The sequence below is a fragment of the Gracilinanus agilis genome, chromosome 5 (assembly GCF_016433145.1).
Source record: "Gracilinanus agilis isolate LMUSP501 chromosome 5, AgileGrace, whole genome shotgun sequence".
NCBI classification, from domain to species: Eukaryota; Metazoa; Chordata; class Mammalia; order Didelphimorphia; family Didelphidae; genus Gracilinanus; species Gracilinanus agilis.
The window spans coordinates 233,778,571-233,800,754 of record NC_058134.1 but is presented as its reverse complement, the minus strand read 5'-3'; the positions used below and the strand labels follow the sequence as shown (position 1 = coordinate 233,800,754).

The 22,184-nt window shown below is 37.0% G+C and overlaps 1 long non-coding RNA gene across 2 annotated transcripts in view; it reads left to right on the top strand.

The window, feature by feature from the left end:
• LOC123248465 overlaps positions 1-22,184 on the top strand; it is a 211,217-nt gene that overhangs the window by 138,348 nt on the left and 50,685 nt on the right. For both annotated transcript variants that reach the window (XR_006506353.1, XR_006506354.1), the window contains exon 2: positions 16,394-16,516. This is a non-coding gene — a long non-coding RNA (uncharacterized LOC123248465). The remainder of the gene's footprint in view (positions 1-16,393; positions 16,517-22,184) is intronic.

The following is a 22,184-nucleotide window of genomic DNA, read 5'->3' as shown; positions in this document are numbered from 1 at the left end:
TTCCTTTCCTTTCCTTTCCTTTCCTTTCCTTTCCTTTCCTTTCATTTCCTTTCCTTTCCCTTCCCTTCCCTCTTCTCTCCCCCTCTCTCCCTCTCTTCCTCCCTTCCTCCCTCTTTTATTTCCTTCCTTCCTCCCATCCTTCCTTCTGTCCTTGTTTCCTTCCCTTGTAGGCACTAGTGAGAAGCTAGTGCTAAGGAATAGGAATAGGTCAAAGAAAGTAAGAAGCTCACATCCACCCAAACAGTGGTAATATCCCATTTTAACAAATTATTCTAGTTAATTAAGTGCTAATCTCTGTTCTTTCTGTGAGAAACTCCAAGTGTTATCAGCATCTCATAAGATATGAACCCTGTTGCAAAGGCCTGATTACTATGTTATGTTAATGTCTGAAAGTGTTCATACCATGAATATCCATGGCTTGGGGAAAAACACGATATCAAAAAGCTACCATGAAAATAGGTACATTTTAAAAAAAGGAATTTGTGATCGATTTGGCCCATGAGCACAGGTCTGCATTTGAAATATAGTAATATATATTTGGTTACAAGAGTCATTGTTTCTTCAGTCTACTAGGAGTATGTTGGCTTATTTATTATAACTGAATAAGGTGGCATAATTTGGACCTAAATAAAGATCAAAATGATAATCCTTATGAATTCTCAGACTGCTTCTAAGCAATCCGCAGCTCCTCCCCTTTCCCCACCACAGATTTGTACAGATTCAGAAGCAGTGGAGTTAGATTAGAGTGGAATCTAACTTTGGAAGGCGGGGTATAAAAACTAAGAGAAGGAGAGTACAGGGTCAATAGTTTGGCACATGACTTTCCAGTGACTGTAATATTTTTATCTGGAGATATATTTCCGAGTGCCAGTGGGTGTCACTCTGAGCACCTAAGCAGATGGCCCAAGTGAGGCGAAGAGGCATCTGCCATTTAGTTGTAAATTTATTTTATGATGTAGGCTGTTATGTATTATGCATGAAGTAAATAAAAGTGACGAACTAATTATGAAAACATACAGTGTGTTCAGATTATTCTTAGATTACATATTTAATATTTTGAAGTATTCTCATTAAGGTAAGAGTATGTATCATTATAGCAAACTTTTTAGACATGGCACTCCAACTTTATCAGCTGAGTTCTACTGAATTTTGTTCTAAGGAAATTCACCAACTGTATTTTCAAATATGATGGGGAGAATATGTATGTGTGTGTGTGTGTGGGTGGTATGGGTCTCTTAGGTTGACTCATATTTTAGACCCATATTTTTGACAACCTATTTCATGCTCCACCACCCCCCTGGCCCACTAAGTCTGGGATTTGGGTCCATGTTGAAACTGTAGATCCAAATTTGTTATCATGAAAATACCATTGTGTCACTTTTAATGGATTGCTTCATGTTAATTCAAGATCTGTGACCTCCTTTGGTCCATTACCTCTGCCATATTTCTTTTGAGAAAAAAATTAAATGAGAGGGGAACCAATCAACAGAGAATGTGGTTTCAACATTATCTGTCTGTAGCTTGGAAAGTAGCAGGAAAGAAGCAGAAAGAGCAAAATTTTCAAGCTTGAGTAAATTATAATCCTAAATACCTTATACATGAATAGGAGGATTAGAGATTGGATTGTGGTATATGTGAGTTTTCAGTACAAGAATAACAACAATAATATCTGTTAGCATTTATATAGTAGTTTAAGGTTTGCAAGGCACTTTTCATATTCTCTCATTTGTTCCTTACAAAAACCTTGAGAAATGGGGCTATTATTACCCTCATATGACATAAGAGGAAACTGAGGCAAAGAATAGTTCAGTGATATGCTTAGAATTACACAGCTAGTAAATGTATGAAGTTCCCCTTGTGCAAATCACAATATGTCTGTGACTTATAGGAACATTTACTTAGAGTCGAAAGGGATTTCAGATGTCAGCCAGTCTAGCATCCTTATTTTTTTTCAGATAAAGAAATAGAGTCCTGAAAGATGAAGAGTTTTGCCTATTGCCATATAGCTAGCAAGAGTAATTGAAATAACTGTACTATAATCATCTGCTTTTTCTACTGTATCATGTTGCCTCTCCTTGACATTCTTCATGATCCCATTTTGGCTTTTCTTGCAAGGAAACTGGAGTGATCTGCCATTTCCTTCTCCAGTTAATTTCATAGCTGAGGAAACTGAGGCAAATATCCAAGTGACCTGCCTAGGTTTTCACAGCTAGGAAGTGTCCAATACCAGATTTGAACTCAGTAAGTTGAATCTTCCTGTCTCCAGGCATATGACTTGCATAGCAACTCTATACCTGGTAAAACAACAGAGGTAAGATTTCAGTTTTCTGATTCTAAGTGCAAAACTTGGTCTCCAATGCTACAAACTAACAAGAATTCTTAACCTGGAATCCATAAACTTAAAAAAAATCATACCTGATTTTCAATATGATTGCTATCCTTTGTTATTCTATATATTTCACTCTGCATATGCTGAGAATGGTTTCATGGACTTCAAAGCAATATAAAAAGGTAAGAAGCCTAGGCTTAGAGACCTTTTATTGAAAAGAAATTATTAATGTTAGGTAATTAAAAAACTTTTTTATTCAGTGCCTTCTTTGTACAAGTCCCCCAATAGAAGGTGAATTCTTTGATAGTGTGAATACCCTTTTTCCTCTTTGTCTTTGTATTCCCAGCACAATGACTTGTATATAGAAGACATTAAAAAAATTCAATGAGTGGATGAATAGGTGGAAGACTTCAAGTCACTCTGCTAGGTCCTGGGAAGGATCCCAAAATAAATGTATCCTGCTCTCTAACATTTTATAAATTAGATAATGGTAAAAAAAATATATCTACACAGTTTTCATTCTTTCCCTTTCCTCAAATAATTTTAGCACCTCACTCAGTCTTCTTCTATACCCCAATCCTTGTGATCATCCTTGCAGTGATTTCAATATCCAAATGAACTACCCTTCTAATATCTTTGTCTTCCAATTCATCAAGCTCCTCCAATTCTGCTCACTTTGTTTTTACTCTGCCAAAGTCATCTTTGGAAATAATGTATTAGTCAACTTCCGCACAGCTCTATCTATCATCTTTCTGATTTCCCAAACCAAAGTACTTTTTCCCAACCGCCACTCCTTGGTGTCTGTATTCTCTCCTCCTATTAGCTCTGTGAGGAGAGAGGCTGTCTTCTTTATTTTTACATTAGGAACTCATTTTATGTTTATGGGAACTTGAGTTCAGGTATATGCAATTGGCAACTGAAAAAAAATAATGACAGAAAAATATGGAAAAGTTAATAAAATTAACTATGTGCTAAATCCTCCCCCATTTCCCCAAGCAGCACAAAGTCTCCCAGCAGTTCACCTAATCATACTCATTCTCACTCTGAGAAGCATTAGTGTGTGTCATTACATTGTTCCATGCCAAACATTAGGTCCTGCATCAGTCTTTGGCCCTTCCAGAACAATGCTTCTCTTTTTTTTTCATTAACATTATTTAGTTATTTATAATGGTCCCACTGTATAAGAGTAGCGATGCTGGGAGCTCTGATAAGCCTAGGAAAAGGCACAAAGTGCCTAGGCATGTTCATATAAGGAATCCTGATAAAATAATGGAGTATGCTTTTCTGTACAATTTTCAGATTATGTAAAGGGTCTTGGTAAGTACTCGTGGCATAAAATTAATTCTTATCCCATTCCAAGTACTTAACACATTACCTGGCACACAGGTAGGGCTTAATAAGCACTTTATCATCATTTATTTTTTATTCATTTTTTAATTTTTTAAATTCATTTTATTCATTTATTCATTTTGGGAAACTCTTCTGCTCCCTATATTTTGAATATGGAAATCCCCTCTCTAATAATACCCTTTTGTCCTTCCTTTTCTCCCAGTGTCAGGTTACTCTTCTATTTACTTTTATCTTCAATGGCATCAGCTTCCTTCCTGTTCTCCCACAGCTATTACTTCTATTCTAAACTCATTTCCTCATCCTTAGAGCTCGGAACCCTTGGTTCTGCAGTCCGACAAAATATCACAGACCCTATCTCTGAATTGCTTGCTCCCTTGTCTGTTAGCTGTTACTGTTTGTTGACCTTTAACCCTGTGTCACCCCCAGAAAGCGAATACTGTCATTTCCAAAATAGTTCATGTCTTTGTCATTAATTAAAAAAAAAGAAAATGAGGAATTTTCTATTTAAATATATGGGGGTAATCCTTTTAAAAATCATTATTTTCTCTAAGATTTCGGGTTAATACTATAATATGATAAAAAATCTTTACTACCCATAACTCATCATGAAAACATTGATAGGGCAAAATTTCTAAAGACTCTTTCCATTGACTTGATGTTTCCTTTACATTACCCAATATGCAATGGGGCAAGGGATGTTGAAGCAGAGTCCAGTGACCACTAGAGGCCACTCCCTTGAATGACTTAATTAATCAGCATTCTGACTATAGGTGTTCAGCCAACTTTAAATGTACCTGACTGGGAGCAGCTGGGTGGCGCAGTGGATTGATAGCCAAGTCTAAATGTGGGAGATCCTGGGTTCAAATCTGGCTTCAGACACTTCCTAGCTGGGTAACCCTGGACAAGTCATTTAATCCCCATTGCCCAGCCCTTACTGTTCTTCTGCTTTAGAATCAATAGAAGTATTGATTCTAAGACAGAAGGTAAGAGTTTAAAAAAAAAAGAATATTTTTAATGTACCTGATTGTATAGCCTACATCACGTTGTCATCCATGGGGGTACCGTGACATACTCACTAAAGTCTGAATGTATTTGTTTTATTTGATTCTCCAACCTGCCAACCTAATCTATTAAAATGCCAAGAACCTACAATTCCATCAGCATGGGAATTCCCTTCACTAATGGAGAGCACAACTCATCTCTAACTAGTGCTTTTATCTTTTCTGTTTTTTTAATTTCTTTTTTCTTTTACTATTTATTTCTTTTAAACATTCTTTTTAGTTCTACATTTTTAGTTCTAAATCCTCTCTCTCTCTCCCACCCTTCCTCCACCCACTGAAAAAGCAAACAACATGGTATCAATTATATAAGTGAAATCATGCAAACAAATTTCCACTTTAGCCATATTTGTAAAAAATAGCTAATTCTTTTAGGGAATTATCTGAGGCTTTGAGAGAAACAGAAACTACAGATTTGGAGCTGAAAGGGACCTTCCAGACCATTGGGTTCAAACCATTCATTTCACAGATAAAGAAACAGATTGATAGATCCTATGAACAAAAGTTAACTAGTCAATGGCAGAGGTGGGATTTGAACCTAGAACCTCTGACTCCAAGTTCAGCACTCCTTCTATACCAGAGCCTCTTAGTCCTTGTTGTGTCCTTTACCCATTTTGCAGAATCTAGTCAAGCCTTTTCAGATCCCTTTTCCGAATCATATTTTTAAATTCATAAAATAAAATATAGAGGAAATCAATCACACGGAAACATAGTTACCAAAATATTTTTTAAAAAGAGATGTTCAAAGACCCAGAACTGTACCATGCTGTCTTTCACCAAGATGGTTACCATATCAGAAATGATTTAGGTCGTCTACTCTGATCATTACTTTTCTCTCTGGCCACCACTGCAGGCTCCCTTGCTTCAGGTTGGCAGAACTCCACAGTGCCCAGGAAGCCAGTTTTCTGAGCACGTCGAGAAACGAGAAATTCAAGCCGGGTAATTTCTTGTCTGCTCTGGTCCTGGATTGACAGAGTATAGGGACAGTGTGACAGGTTGCCCATAGCACACAGCTGGCGAGGCTAATTTTAAGTGCTGCTGAAAGTCCCCTTTGACAATCAGAAATTCACAGTGTTTCATTTCATCAGAGCAGTCCATTTTAGGGAAGTACTAAACAGCCAACAGATGACAACCCTGCAGACCACCCAAATGGAGAATACATGGGGATTAAGAATGCATGTGCAAATATATAACAGACATATCACCCTTTGAGAGGAAAAAGCAATCTTTCTCTTTAATTCATAGAATTGCATGTCATCATGTATACACCTATGGGTATATATGTAAAATTACATTTAGAATAATTTAGAATATAGAATTCGGTGTTATATAGAACTTACATAGAATTTGATGTAGAATATATTATATGGAATAAGATTAGATAGAATAGATTGTGTAGAATTCTATATAATGGTTTAGAAACAAGAACACACACACACACACCCAACAACAACAACAACAGCAGCAGCAACAGCAGCATTTTATAGATGAGGAAAATGAGAATCCCAAGGAAACTAAAGTGACTGGCCTGAGGTCATTCAGGGAGTGAGCAACAGAGGTAGGTCCTCTGACTCCAAATACAGAGCTTACTTAACAATGTGAAACAGTAACCTTTCATTTTAATTCATGGAATTGTATGTAATTATATATATATATATATATATTTATGTATATGTATACATATACACACATAGAGTATACAAATGTAATTTTATATATATTATATTTAAATATATAAATATGTTTATATTTTAATATATATTTCTATGGCATATAAATATGTATAAAGGGATATATAAGCCATGAAACAAAATGAAAGATTACTTTTTCCTCTCAAAAGTGTGGTACAGGTTATATGTACCATATGTACCTGTTTGTATACATAACTGTTATACATTTATACACATAAATCTTATACATGTATATATATAAATGTTATATATAATATAAAATTTATATTATAGATGTTTATATATATACACACACATAGCCAGTTTTGAAAGGAAAATAGGTCTTTCATTTTTATTAATGGAATTGCCTATTATTGTTTCTCTCCTTAAAGATGTATCAGTAATTAGGTCTTAACAGAATCATAGGATCATAGATTTCAATCTGATTTTAAGCAACTCCCTGAGCCTCAGTTTACTCATCTGCAAAATGAGAAGATTAGATGACTTCTGAGGTCTCTTTCGGTTTCAAATCCATGATCCTATATTCCTAAGTCACTTGCCCTTCATTAGCCTCAGTTTCCCCATCTGGATAATGAGGGAGCTAACCAAACTCTAAAGCTATAATCCTATCACTAGACATGAGACATAGCTGAAGGAGATTCCATGTTTATTATAGTTCCCTTCGCTTCTCCACAGACATCCCATTTTATTTTGTAACATGGTTCCATAATTCATTTTTTTTCAAATTTCCTTCATGGAACCCATAAAAGTCACTGTGGACATCCCCATCTGACAGTCAGCCTGTGGTTGTGTAGGCAGGCTCCACAGTGACAGCGGAGGATAAAAGTGTCTGACAGAAAGAAAACCGAGACAAATCATTGTCACTCAGGGCTGGTAAAAAGTAGACTCTGTTTTGTCTTCATTGACTTCTGCTTTCCTCCCTGGCCCCAACCCCATTTAAATGGCCACTTCCCAATTAGAATAGATGCTCCTTGAGGACAGGGAGTGTGCCTTTTGTTTTTCTTCCTAACTAAGACACTTGGTACAGTGCGTGGCGTATTGTAAGTGCTTAATAAATGATTCGTGACTGACTGAATTTGCTTCCATCACTACCATTATTTAGTCTTCTGATGGTTGGGTCCCGATTTCCCTTCTTCCTTGCCCCAAAGGAAGCAATAGTAATTAAGGGAGCAGTTTCTCAAGATGCTATAGAAAAAAAAATTCCATGGCTTTTTTCCATGGTTGGATTCATTGAATAACACTATTTTTATTTACTCTCTCAAATACCCATTTCAGTTCTCTGTATATACTTATATTCTTTCAATGACAAGAGCTCCCACCTAGTCATAGCCTTCATTATTTTCTCTAAAACAAGGAAATCACAAACTTTATGTATATATTTCTTTACTATTTTGATATATGTATTTCAGTCTAATCAATTTATTTCAATCAAATCAATTTCCCTTTTAATCCAAAATATTTTTTTCTAAGAAGGGATTCTGGGGGCAGGTAGGTGGTTCAGTGGATTGAGAACCAGACCCGGGGATTGGAGGTCCTGGGTTCAAATTTGCCCTCAGATACTTCCTAGCTGTGTGACTATCAGCAAATTAGCTTAACTCCCATTGCCTAGTCCTTACTGGTCTTCTGCCTTTGAACCATAAACAGTATTGATTCTAAGACTGAAATTAAGGGTGTTTTTTTTTAAAGAAAGCATCCATAGATTTCACCAAACTGACAATGGGAGTCTTGGATACACACACATTCCCCTCCTTACCATTTTAAAAAAATTAATAATGCTTTTTCATCACTTATGTTTTTCCAATATATCTTTCTGTTTTCTTCCTCTCCAAGAACTGTGGCTTATAACAAAGAATGTTTAAAAGAAGGGGAAAAATGGGTTAAACTAACAAACCAACATCTAAGCCAAATCTGACCTAATACATAGTGTTTCAAACCCATATATATCCACGCAAATACTTTAAATACCAGCTAGACTCCTTTCTCCTGGAAATCTTCTTGTGTCAGTCCTATTCCATTCATCATTTCTCTGGGATCATAGGGTTTATAATTGAAGGGAACCTTAGAGATCATTTGGCTCAAGCCTCTCCTTTTACAGATAAGAACTCAAATTCAGACCTTTAGACTCCAAGTCTTGATCTCTTTCTACCTTCTATTTTATCATATTTCCCATTGTCTAGCTCATTAGCACCTGAACACTTTATATTGTACTTGGTTTGTATTATCTTTGGTATTTTACTACAATTCATTTACTGAACCATAGGTTAGATTAGAAGTTCATTCATTTTTTTTTCATATATATATATATATATATGCATTCCTTCCCAATTAAATGTTAAGAATAAGTGATCTGAGGGCAGGACTGTGTCCTACAATTCTTTCAAGGTCCCTACAATACATATTGAAGATGCCCATGGAACCATAAATATGTCGTAGGAGAAAGGACACTCATAGATCAGAAAACTGAAAAACTTTAAGCACTATTCTATCATCTTGAGGTTCTTCTATGACTAACAAGTTTGAACTAGCTAAGATTGGATGCTGTGATCTTCACACAGGGAGGAGGAGTTAAATTACTTAAAAGATGAAAGAATGTATCTAGTTCAACATCCTCACTTAATAGAGGAGGAAATTTAGTAGGGACCAGAGAGTTTGAATTACTTAATTAAGATCACACCAGGATTCAGTGGTTGAGCTGGATTCACAGAATCATATTTAGAGATGAAATGGTCCTTGGAAGGTCATCTTGTCCTACTCTCTCATTTTAGAGATGAGGAAACTGAGTCTCAGTTGTTACTTTTCTAAAGTCATGCAGATTGTAAGCAGAAGAGCTGGAATTCAAACCTAAAGCCTTCTTTAGACTCCAAATGCAATGTTAGTTTTTGATCAGCCATTCACTAGGAATGACTGGATCCTAAGTGGCACAAGGGGTCCCTCCACCTTCTTGTAACACAGTAATAGACAGGTAATACCATCTGTATTACCAATTTTAGCAGAGGTTCAAACTCCTTTTGTAGTACAGGGCACTACATTTGGAATAAGAAGACCTATATTTGAGTTTTAACCCTCACATCTGATCTGAACTTGATCAACCTCTTTGGGTCTCTTTTAAGTGTTTATAAAAACTACCCATGTCATGGGAGCTTTGGTGAGGGTCAAAATGAGATCATATGTGTAAAATTTCCAAATACAGTAAACAAAAGTTATAATTATTAGAGGGTATATACACTTGAGCTCCAGAACTTTTTTTCCCTCTGATTTTATTCCTTTATCTTCAACCTTGGTAATAGTACAAAGCCATGATCCTCTTAAACCCTTTTACTTTCTGAGATATTGAAGCAAGTCTCTTCTTTTCTTTCATTATATAATAGGCTTTATGTCTCTCCTTGGGGAAAAAAAACAGAACAGCTCTCTCTCCAGAATCACTTTGCAACTTCAGAGCCAAGGAACCTTTTAACCCAGGATGGTAAAGAGAAGGAATTGGCAGGGGGAGAGATGGCAAGGATAGAAACCAAATCTTTGACTGGGTCTATAGCTTTGAAAAAAAGGAGAAAGGCCCTCATCCAGAGAGTTCCTTTCCTTCACCCAACTTGCTAACCAGTTAAAGAGTCCTAAGAGTATGATGGTTTTTTCTTCTTTTTTATTGTACCTTACTTCTGGAGATAGTGAGTAATCTCTTGGAATCACTGAATTAAAAAGGACCACAGTGGCCATCCACTTTGAGCCCTGCCTGTCTACATACATTATGAATCACATCTATAATAGCCCTGATAAATGCTCAATCCTACCCCCATTGAAATATCACCATCAATGGAATAATCAGCATATTTCTCTCCCTTTCCCATAATCCATTCTATTTTTGAAGCAGTTCTAAGTTATTGTTTTTGATTCTTTAATTTCCTTATGTTGATTTATGATTGTACTTCGTATTCCAACTCTACTCTCTTGTGCCAAGTCTAATCCCTCTTCCTAGGGAATCATTTCTCATTTAAAAAAAAGAATAAAAATGTAGAGAAAATAATAACCCACACATTAACCAAGTCCAACAGTACATTTAATGTTCTGTACCCATAATTCCCTTCTGCAAAGAGGTCCTTGTAGGAAATAATCCAGAGTGAAATAAGCAGAGGTTTGTCTAGTATTTCTACAAGGTGTGCTATCATGCCCTAGGGTAGTATTCCCAGTGGTCCTTTCACCAATGAGATTGTGTCTCCATAAGTTATCCCTAATTTCTTTAAGCAAACTCCACAATAAAGTGTCTAGACTCCTCCATCCTGGTTTCTCTTTTCTGGTTGCCCTTCAATGTCCCCTCTTAAAATGGGGTATCTAGTTTACAGTTCACGGCAGAATAGAAATGGAAACATCCCTTCTTCCTCTTGGTAGGGAGGTAAGAGGCAGTAGGTGTGGAATGAATCATATACTGGCAGCTAAGATTCCTTTATTGATTGGAATTTGCCTAAGTTTTTATTTGTTACAAGAGAGGATTCAGTGAAGGGGAGGAGAGATATTAGAACATAGTTCTTTTGCTTTAAAAATGTATTAATGAAGATGCTAATTTAGGAAGAATAATGTGGCATCAAGAACTGGACACATCCAGATACATACATACAATCCAAAACATTGTTTCAGTCTCTTTTTTGCCCATAACTTTCTCCTTACTGTATATCCTTCTTTTCTTCCTAGGCAAATCTTAACCTTCCTTTAAGGCCCAACTAAAGATCTAGCTCTTCTGTGACTCTTTACCTGATCGGTGAAGCCCATAATCCTCTCTCCTTTGTTTTCCTCTCATACTTATAGCTCAGCTTCTCTATGGGATCATAGGCTTAGAACTGAAAGGCATCCAAGAAGCCCCATATTTTCACAGATGAGAAAATTAAGAGCAGAGAGATTTAATGACTTGCCCATTGTCTCACAGTTCATAAATGTCTGAAGTAGGATTTGAACCAAGTTCTTGCCTCAAAACTAATGCCCAATCTACTATGCCATGATATCGCTCTCATTTTAGCACACAGTTCTATTTTCTCTCATGCTCTATTTAATCTTGAGTCTTTTAACTAAGTTGCAAGGTCTTAGTACCTAATGATCATCCTTTATTCTTTTCTCCTCTCTTCTACTTTGCCTTTGAAGGGAAAGGTATGCAACAGGCCATTAATAAATAACTTTAGATAGGCTGATTGATCCACATCTAGGATAAGTTTCACATTGACACACAGGGCTATTGATCTATGGTGTCAAAAATCATGGTACTTACTGAAGTAAATTCCTGAAAAGAAGCCTTGTATTTAGCGACTATTCATTAAATATTTGATTAATGAAGGAGCATGTGATATTTTGTATATTTTGGAAGATATACCTCACTGGGTAGGAAAAAACCATTTTCTGCTAGATTTCTTACCTATATACCCTTGCATAACTTATCCCTACATGTCTGGAGGGTTCTACCATCTCACTTCTACCTCCTGAAAGTCCTAGGTTTCATCCAGGCTCAGCCCCAAAGCTATCCCCATCAAGGGATCTTTCCTGATTCCCACAGTTTTAATGCTAGCCCAGTTACTCTGTATTTAAGTCAACATGCATTCATTTAGTGCCTCTGATGTGCCAGACATTCCTTTATACGCTAGAGATGTATAGAAAAAAGATGACTCTGTCTGCCTAGGGAATTAAGGTCTGTTTTGTCTGTTCTATATGTATTTGAATATTTATTCACCCCTTCCTTGTTGTTTTCTCCCCATTAGACTGTAAGCTCCTTAAGAATTGCCATGATGGTTGTTCCTTGCCTTTGTATCCTCAGCATCATGCCTGGCAAAAAGTAGATGCTCAATCAATGTTTATTGGACTGAATTCCTCAAATAGTTGGAGACCACTTTCCTTTCTAGGACTAGGTTTGTTATCTCTCAATAGGATTTTAATTCAATTCACTTCCTTTCAGCAAACACTTAATAAAGCTTTCTATTTGTGAGGCACTACGATAATACCCGAGGAAACAAATATTAAAATCAAATAATTATTACCCTCATGGAGCTGACAGTCTATGGACTTTAGGATCTGACTAATTAAAAATATATGTAAACCAAAAAAATGAGAACTTTGATTTGCATAGATATAAAACTTTATGTCGGAGGAGACCTCATCTTTCTATCAATCACCCAACATTCTCATTTTATAATCCTGAAAACTGAGGTTCAGCACAGTTCAGGGTCATGGAGTTAGTAAGTAATGGAATCATGATTTGATTGCAGGCTCTCTGGCACAAAAGCCTATGAATATTTTTTTTCCAGGAGACCAGGCTGCCTCTCGATGCTTCTATAAAGGGCATGGCTCTTGCCCTTTCCGTTCCTATAGTCCTTTCCCTGAAGAGGATCAAAATTTGGAAGCACACAAAGGCAAAGAGCCCAAGAATTCCATTTCCTCCAATGAGAGAAAGGCAAATTTCATTGTATATGAGACAGACATGGTGATAGCAGCCCTGTAATATTCCATTCAGCTGAGCTGTCGAGGCCTTGGTGTGCCGTGAGCACCTGACCTTTTCGATGAGGGTTTAAACCTTTCATTAAGGAGAGCATCCACAATGACAGACAGCCATGCCTCCGAGGAAGGCCCGGCATTCCACACTGGTCGCCGGAGCAGGGCAAATTGACTTGGCGTGGGATTCTCCTCTCCCCGGCTCCCATACTGTGAGCCAGGAGTACAAGACAGCCCGTTGGCAGATTCCAAGCACCGAGCAGCTTTCCTTTATGACACTGCTTTATAAGAATCCGTCTAGTTAAATTCATGGGGTCACTGACTGTAGCATTCAAGCTCACGGAGTTTTGTGGAGGAATGTGGACCTGGCATCCAAGGTTCACAGCCCAGGCCTTCAAACGGATTAAACGCCGTGGGGAGCATCCCTAAGAGTTTTCCAATTTCGACATCATCTTGTGCCCTAGCAACCGCCGGGCCCCCTATTCAGCAGGCCCAGGTTTCTACTATGGTCTGTTGGACAGAGCCCCAGGCAGGGAGCCAGAAACTGGGACCGTCTCATTCTAGCTCTCCAACTGGCTCAGTGTGTTTTCCCCTTAAGCAGGTACTCAAAGACCCTGTCTGGGTTTCTGGTTTATTAGTAAAAGTGAGAACAATGACCACCTAATACATTGGGTTCTTTGTAGGGTGTGTTTTTTTTTTGTTTTTTTGTTTTTTGTGGGGAGAGCATGGGGAGGGAGGGAGTGATGGAGTGAAAGCAGCATGTTTGTGGAAATTAGACAGGGAACTAGAAAGTCAAAATTCCATTTCCTAGACCATTTTTCACTTTGTAATCTTGGTTAATGTTAATCAGGAGCCAGTATGAAACAGCAACTGGGGACAATGGGAAGGAATTCAGAGATGGGGAAATTAGGGCAAGGATTGCCTGTATTGGAGCACTATGTGTTTCTATGAATACTATTGCTCCAGGAGAATTTAAATTTAGAAATACAACATGTTAGGATGCCAGATCTGTAGCTGGAAGGGTCCTTGGAAAACACACAGTCCCCCAAACATTTCATAGGTGAAGAAACTGAGGCACAGGGAAGACAATAGGATCATAGCTATAGAAATGGGAAAGATCTTAGGGAAGATCTCATCCAGCCTCTTCATTTTACAAATGGAAGGAAAAAAAAAACCAGAGTATCATAGGATCATAGACCTAAAGCTGAAAAGAAATCGCAGGACCCGAGAGTCCCAATCTTCAACTTATGGGTGAGGAAACTGAGACCCAAGAAGGTTGGGTACCCAAGGTTACATAGATAGTAAGCATCAGAGATAGGATATGAGCATACAGAAAATACATGATAAATCTTTTTTGAAATAATTTAGGAGTAGAGTGGGAAGGAGCATCTGAACCTGTAATGGCCAAAGTGTGGGGACTTCCCAGTGTGGAAACTGCTTCCCCTGTTACAGTTCAGAAATATGGCCATAAATTATAGTCCTAGAAAGCCTGAGGCTCTGAGAGATTAGAACTGGCTATGGGTCCCATAGCCAGTCTGTGTCCCAACCAGAACTTGAATCCAGGTGTGCCTAATTCTAATGCTACTAATTCTAATGCTAGTCCTTAGGTCAGTCTACCTCTTCAACAAATCTACAATGAGTGTCCTAAGTATCTGTATCACTGGACAGTGGACGTTTCCTTCCCCCAGCCAAGACAGTAGTTGGACTTTGAGGGACCCTGTGTTCTCCTTTGGGATCCTAGAAAAGATGAAGATATTATATTTCCACTTGACTAGGGAGGAACAGAACTAAAACTGTGTGTGTGTGTGTGTGTGTGTGTGTGTGTGTGAAACCTTAGAGAAGAGAAAAGAATGTATCTGAGAGTACTCAAATAGGCACTGATCCTGCTGTCTCTCCAAACTGCTAATAGAACCTACAGTCAGCATGACAACAACATCCAGAAATTAAGGAAGAATAGTGTCGGGAGATTGGGTAGTTTTCCATATACTTCTTTACCCTTGTCCCCTAGCACTGTTCCAGACCCACTCCTCTGTGTGTGTTTGTTTCATAGGCTAGGAACTATAACTAGCTTTTTGGTTGCCCGGGACAAAGATCCTAGAGAAGTGATTTGAACATGGCCCCAGACATGGTTCATGAAGCTCTAGCAGATCAGGGAAGAGTTCAAGTATGGCGTGTTCACATGAGCTTCTGATTTCAACCAATGAGTCTTCCTAACTGGCTGCTAAGCTCTTTTGTTTCTATGCCAGTGTTTTTAGTGCCAAATTTCATCCCACTGAGGCAAATGCCTGGTTACCTGGCCCTAGTTGTAGCTCTGAGCAGGATCATAGATGTAGAACATGAGTTATTAATCTGCAGTCCATGATCTGAGTTTTTCTTTTACTATTTTGTTAACTGTATTTCAGAAGTTTCCTTTGTAATCTTATGTATTTTATTTTATTTATTTATTTTTTAAACCCTTGTACTTTGGTGTATTGTCTCATAGGTGGAAGAGTGGTAAGGGTGGGCAATGGAGGTCAAGTGACTTGCCCAGGGTCACACAGCTGGGAAGTGGCTGAGGCCGGGTTTGAACCTAGGACCTCCCATCTCTAGGCCTGACTCTCACTCCACTGAGCTACCCAGCTGCCCCTGTATTTTATTTTTTGACATTTTTAAAATCATGATCCCAGAATGGAGTCTGCAGACTTCTCCAGACTCTGCCAAAATGGGCCATAACATTAAAAAAATATTAAGAATCTCTGTTCTATAGCTAGAAGGAAGCTAAGAGGTCATTTAGCTTAGCCCCCTTATTTTGTAGATGGGGAAACTGAGGCTGAGTAAAATGAAGTGATTTGGCCATGACCATAGTAAGTCAGGTCTTCATGACTCCAAGTTCTGTGTTCTGACTGTGTGTGAATCATTTCAATTTACAGAGCCTCAGCTTTGTGGTCATTTGTACTCCTGTGTCTAGAGGAGAAGGTTTCTGACCATATTGCACCCAGCAGAAGGGAGGTGGTGGTGTTGCCTTCCCATCCACGAATAACTCTTATGCCAACTTCACTTCCAAAAAAAACATTGGGCATGGGTGGCTTAGGAGAGACAGACAAATGTGAAATTTAATACATTCTCTGCAAATCTGCAATGTTCCTCTTATTTCATACACACGAATGTAGCCTTTGGTAAAATCTTTGTGAGCTCCATAGGTATCAAATAAATGTGAGCAGAGCCCTGGCTTGCTACTAAGCCTACAAGGAGTCAAAGATTTGAAATGTAATATGGTACCAAAATGAAGTCAAAAGCCCAAGGGGACAGTCACTGGGACCTCTTTCATTTGAAAGGACTAGGAAACACTTTCTAAGCTGATTTTTCAAGTGCCAAATCTCAGAAGTTAGAGTTTTGTTTTCCATTGCTCACGGGGCAAAACATTCAGATGATGGGAACTCGCTTGTTCACGAGTGAGGGGAAATCCTGTTATCTCCTGGAACCAAGAAGAGGGTACTGCTTATCTCTACCATTGTCCCCCCTCCTAGGCTAAATCAGGAGGCAGATTGGAAGCCTGGAAACTTGGAAGCATCTTCAGGACCAGAGTTGGGTCAATTGTTCTTTGATATGCTTGCTCACTGTGCAAAAGGACCCCAGCCATGAAAAGTGAGGTAGGTCCATCTGTAAACTGACAGTTGACATCTGCCTCAGGGGAAAAAATATTTCAAGGCATAAAATGTGAACTTAACCCATTTTCCCTTTGTTATTTGAAAAAAAAAGTTCTTTTTGAAACTTGCCTGCTAAAATTTGAATTTGGTATAAAAAGAAAGGAATAGCATATGGTAGATAGAAACCAGCCTCAGAGTTTTAAAGAAGACTTGAGTTTGAGTCTTACTCCTGACCCTCGTTGGCTAGGTGTTCAAGCTCTCAATGTCTCTGAACACTGAGGCACCAGGTATATCTCTCAGCAATAGCTAATCCCCACTTTTATCTAGAATCCAATGGATATTTGTGGAATTATCAACTTCGGTAGTTCTTTGAGGCTGAAAATCCTTTGAACTAGTCATTGAATATATGTACATATATTGGTATATACATATAATTTATAATAATGTGTTATATATGATAGATAAAATATTTTATATGTAGAAATAAGATGTAACAACATATTGTATACTTTATAATTAACTTATATATACACATACATATATACAATGTTATTTTTGTATATATGTTGTATATATTATATGTATACATATTTATACTTATGCATTTTTATTACATATAGTATATATAATGTACATATTATATGCATATTATTGCACATACATGTAAGATGTGTGATTATATATAATATCACACATCCTTCAATGTCTAGATCAAAGGGTTTCTTGCCTATCACCCCTCCCAGAGCTGATAGTCTATCATCACTATCTACAAATATCCAGCATTTCTTTCCCATTACAATCCGAAATCTGAGAACTATTACAGTAGTGCTTCTTTTTATTTGTTTTGGACTGTTTTATTGATTTCTTTACAATATAAAACTCCCTAGTGAGAAAATGTCCTCTTTTAATGCTGGTCAGCACCTCCTCCAAAACTTCCAGCCTTAGAAAGTTGCCTCAAATAATGGTGGGTTAGAGTTACCCTAAGCCCATGGTAAGAGACAGTATGTGTCAGAGTCAAGACTTGAACCTAGATCTTTCTGACTTCAAGGCGAGTCCTTTATTTTCTGCAATAAGAGCTAACATTTATAGAGCACTTCAAGGTTTGCTAAGCATTTTGCAAATAGTGTTTCATTTCATCCTACGATAGCCCTGAGAGGTGGATAATAATGTTGAATATCTATATATAATCTGTCTGTTTCATATCTAATAACATTATTATTCTAGAATAGATTTTGTATATATAATAATATGTTATCTAATAATATCTGTATACATGTGGATAGTATATGGACATACACACATAATATGTATAATATTGCCAGTAATATATTGTACTATAATTAATTAAAAATAATAATAATATAATATAATTAATATAATATAATATAATATAATAAATAATAATTTAGGTTAGATTGTACATATATAAAGTGCATGCACATGCATGTTTATACAAATGCGCATGTCATTGTATATATGTATATTGAATACATATATGTATCTTATATATAAACACTGACACATATACACATAAATATGATATATCATCATATAGTATATAATTACATTTTATATCCATTATAATTATATGCACATATCCATAGACTCTTATTACACATAACAAATATTATTTATAAAGTATATGCAATTTATATATAATACATATATCCTAACATGCACACATTCATGCATATAGTCTATATTAGCAATATAGCTCAGTTGTGTTTGAGGAATTGGACGTGAGATGTCGAAGTTCTTTGGAAACAACAATCCTTGAAGACTGTCTCTGAGGCAGGAAAGGGTATTTATGCTGGCATTATCCTAATTAAACCCTCAGACTTTTGAAATGATGTAAGGGGATAGGATCTTGACCTGTGGTTTTATTAATATTGGGAAATCCCAGATGAGAAACTACTAAAATAGAACAGTATCTCCTCTGCAACTTCTTATATAATAGCCTTAAGTATTTCTCTGGGATACTGATAGGTTGGGTGACTCAGCCAAGTTCATCCAACTAGTATATGTCAGAAGCAGGGCTTAAATTGAGGTCTTTCTGGCTTCCAGGCCAGCTCTCTGACCTACTGCCTCTCCTATAAGAAAGTTAAAAGAAAATTTCACTGATTTTTAGCATAATGGATGAAACAGAGGAGATGATAACCTAATCGAGAGAAGGTACTATTTCATCATCGTTCTTCCTCTTCCTTTGTGTTCTTTAATAAATTTGATTGATGCTTTCTTTTCTTTTTTTATCTCCATCATTTGTAATTACATCTTCTTTCTTCCTTCTGTTAGTTTCTACCCTTCCCTAATACAGTTTCTTATAATTATTTAGTAAATACACATCTACTCTTTCTACCAGATACTGTGCTACTTTGGGGGGTTACAAATCTGAAAAAGAAAGTCGGTCTTTGCCCTCAAGGAGCTCACAACCTAATGAAAGAAGACAAAAGAGGGAAGGAGGGTGCCCAGCTCAGGAGATCTTCCAAAGCTTGGTTCAGAACTTCATGAGTGGCAGTCCTGGGGTCCCATATTTCAGTGGAGGTTTGAGGAGGAGCTCTTTGTCTCAGCCTTCAATCAGAAGGGAAGGAGTGAGAGCCAAAGGTCATTTAGTTTCCTAGAATGATGAGGTTTCTTCCACTGAGATTCCCTGAGGCAATGATAGAAAATGATGAGAAGTAAGAGGTGGCTGGCATGGGTCTCCTTCTTAAGTGGAGGTTGGGGGCAAAGCTCTTCAGCCTACAAAGTGAGTACTCAATTAACATCATTGAAAAATGTCATATTCTCTTCTTTTCCAATAGTAAAAAAGGCAGAGTTTACTGAGACAGAATGTTATAGCCAAAATCACATGCCATTACTATTTTGAATGTTTTTCCTTAATTGTTTTTTCTTTGCTACAAGGGAGGATTCAATTTGGAGAAATTAAAGTTTCCACCGACATGAACTCCCCTTTAGAAACAGCTGTGTTTTAAAGACAAAAGACAATGATAAATACGTAACCAGTTGGCTTGGTGGACAGAGCATTGGTTTTAGAAACAAGACCTCAATTCAAATCCTATCTCAGATACTTACCAGTTGTATGAGTTTAAGTAAGCCACTTAACCTCAATTTCTTCCTCTATGAAATGGGTATAATAATGGTACCTACCTCCCAGGGTTGTTGTTTTAAATGAGAATCTATTCAAAAAGCTTTATAAAAGTGTTAGTGAATCTTCCAGTGATGTATAAATGTTAACTGTTATATTCGTTTTTAAAAGTGTGTTGATAAACACTTAGAAAATCCTGTAGTTAAGTGGTATCTGTGTATGGGATGGGGAAATGAAACCATCAATTTTTCTTGAGCTCCTTGTCTCTATTTTATATGGATTCAGAGTTGTAATTCACAAATGTATCATACTACTCTTTTGTGAATGGGCCATTTCTGCATGTGACAGTGACTACATGCATCTGGGAGATAGTAACTCCAATTACTGTCATGTTCCTGGCATTGTGAAAGATGGTTGACCAATGATCAGTGCAGAAAGGAGGCCTTGAATACTATGGACTTTGAAGTATAGGCTTCACAGCCTGCTATTTACTTAGGTTTTTATGGTGATCATTTATCTGAAAGTCTCTTTTATCTTCACTCACACTATTAGGTAATGGAGTTAACAGGATCCACAGATGCATTTACAGTATTTATTTTTAGGCTATTTAAACCTAGGTGCACTATGGTGATTAAAAGAAGCACAATGAGATGAGTTATGAAATTAGTCTGAAAGAAGAAAATTAGAAAGATAAACTCAATAAATAAAACCTATTAGAAAACAGCTGCACAAGGACATTAAAGTACACATAATTTTTCTGAAGGAATAGATAATGTTAAAGGTTTATAAAGTAGTAGGAAGAAAATATGAGTTTCTGACATTGAAATGCAATGCAGAGATAAACTAATAGTTCATCTAGATAAACTAGTGATCAAATGAGGTAATGGAGGATGGGAATAAATTATTGGAGACTCAACATTCTATAAAGGGTTCCATGCTATTTTTTTTCACTCATATCCTACCTTAGGATAAATACTGTGTATTAGTGTGGAGGCAGAAGAGTGGCAAGAGCTATGCATTGGGGGTTAAGTGACTTGCCTAGAGTCACAATAATAACTTTCCCTTTTAGAGCTTGATTTACCATCTGATGGAGATGATGCCAGTCTGTACTTGAAGCCCTGATCTCTCTATAGAGCTCTACTCTGACCTGTTTAGCTTCTCATTGGTCCCTTCCACTGGAATGTCCCTCTGACAACTGAAACTCAGCAGGTTAAAAAATATCATCATTAATACCCCCTGTTTGTCTATTTCTGTTGGTGGTACTGCCAGTTCTCCAAGTCACCCAGCCTCCTTCATGGCAGAAACTGTCTCATTTTTTTCATCTCTTTGTCCCCTGTGCCTAACACAATCCCTTGCACAGAGCAGGAGCTACCTCAAGTATTGAACTCAATTGAACTGAGATATAGTTGAGGGAGAGAAAAGGATTTAATTAAAAAGAAATATGATGAGCTTGAATGATAATGAATAAACTCTTGGGAATAAAATATTAATATTCAAAGGGAATTCCTAGTGGATGAGTCGATATACTTAAGGAATTACTTTCAGTATATTGGGCTGTAGAAAAGACAAAGAGGCTGTGGACAATCGTGTAGGAGCCAGTCGTCAATTCAGATTTCATATTTAATTTCTTTTTGGGATAAAAAAACCTAGTTATAAAGTAAAGAGGAATCAAATGAGATTAGGATAAATAATTGGAGTGAATTTTTCTTAAATACCTGACTTACCGAATCCCAAACTCAAAGATAATATGAATTAACACAAAAAGAGACTTTTCTTGACAAAGAGTAAGTATTTGCCTTTGTGGGAAAACCACCTTCACTAATCTCCCATCTGACCTTGGTCATTCTTCAACTTATGTCCACTTCTCTTTTCTTTTCTAATTTTGATCTATTTGTATTCAGAGCTAAACCTTTTTATAATGTTCTCCCTCTTTACTTGCCTCTAGAATTCTTGGTTTCTCTCTCAAGTTTCAGATCAAATATTATCTTCTCCAGGATGTCTTTCCTGGTGGTAGTGCCTTTTCTTCTGCAATGACCTTCCACATATCTTTTTCTATATTTATATCTTGTTTATATCTCATTTATACCCAGTTATTTCCATGTTGCCTCATTCATTAGAATATAGACTCTTTCAAGGTAGAGACTTTAATTCCTTTTTGTTTAACTGTAGTACTTAGTACAATACCTAGAACATAGTAGGTGCTTTTTGAGTGATTAAGTAGCAGTTCTATTCATCAAGTCTCCTCTATTCATTCCCTTATTTTCCTTAACTTTCCTCTCATTTATTATTTCCACTACATTACTCTCTCTTCTAATTACTCAACATTTCTTAATCTGTCCTATCTTTTCTATTCTTATTGTAAACATTTTGGTCATATTTGCTTTGCTAGTAGGACAATTTCAATAGTTTATGAAGACATTTCCCCCTTCTACTTTCCTCCCCTCCAAACTGTCCTTTGCCAATCAGACCAATCTTCTAAATGCATACATCAGGTCATGTCATTCCTCTGCTAAAAAAACTTCTTCAACTCTGATTCCTAAATAATGTTCAACCTCATCTTCCTGGCATTCAAGACCTTCCAAAATTGGA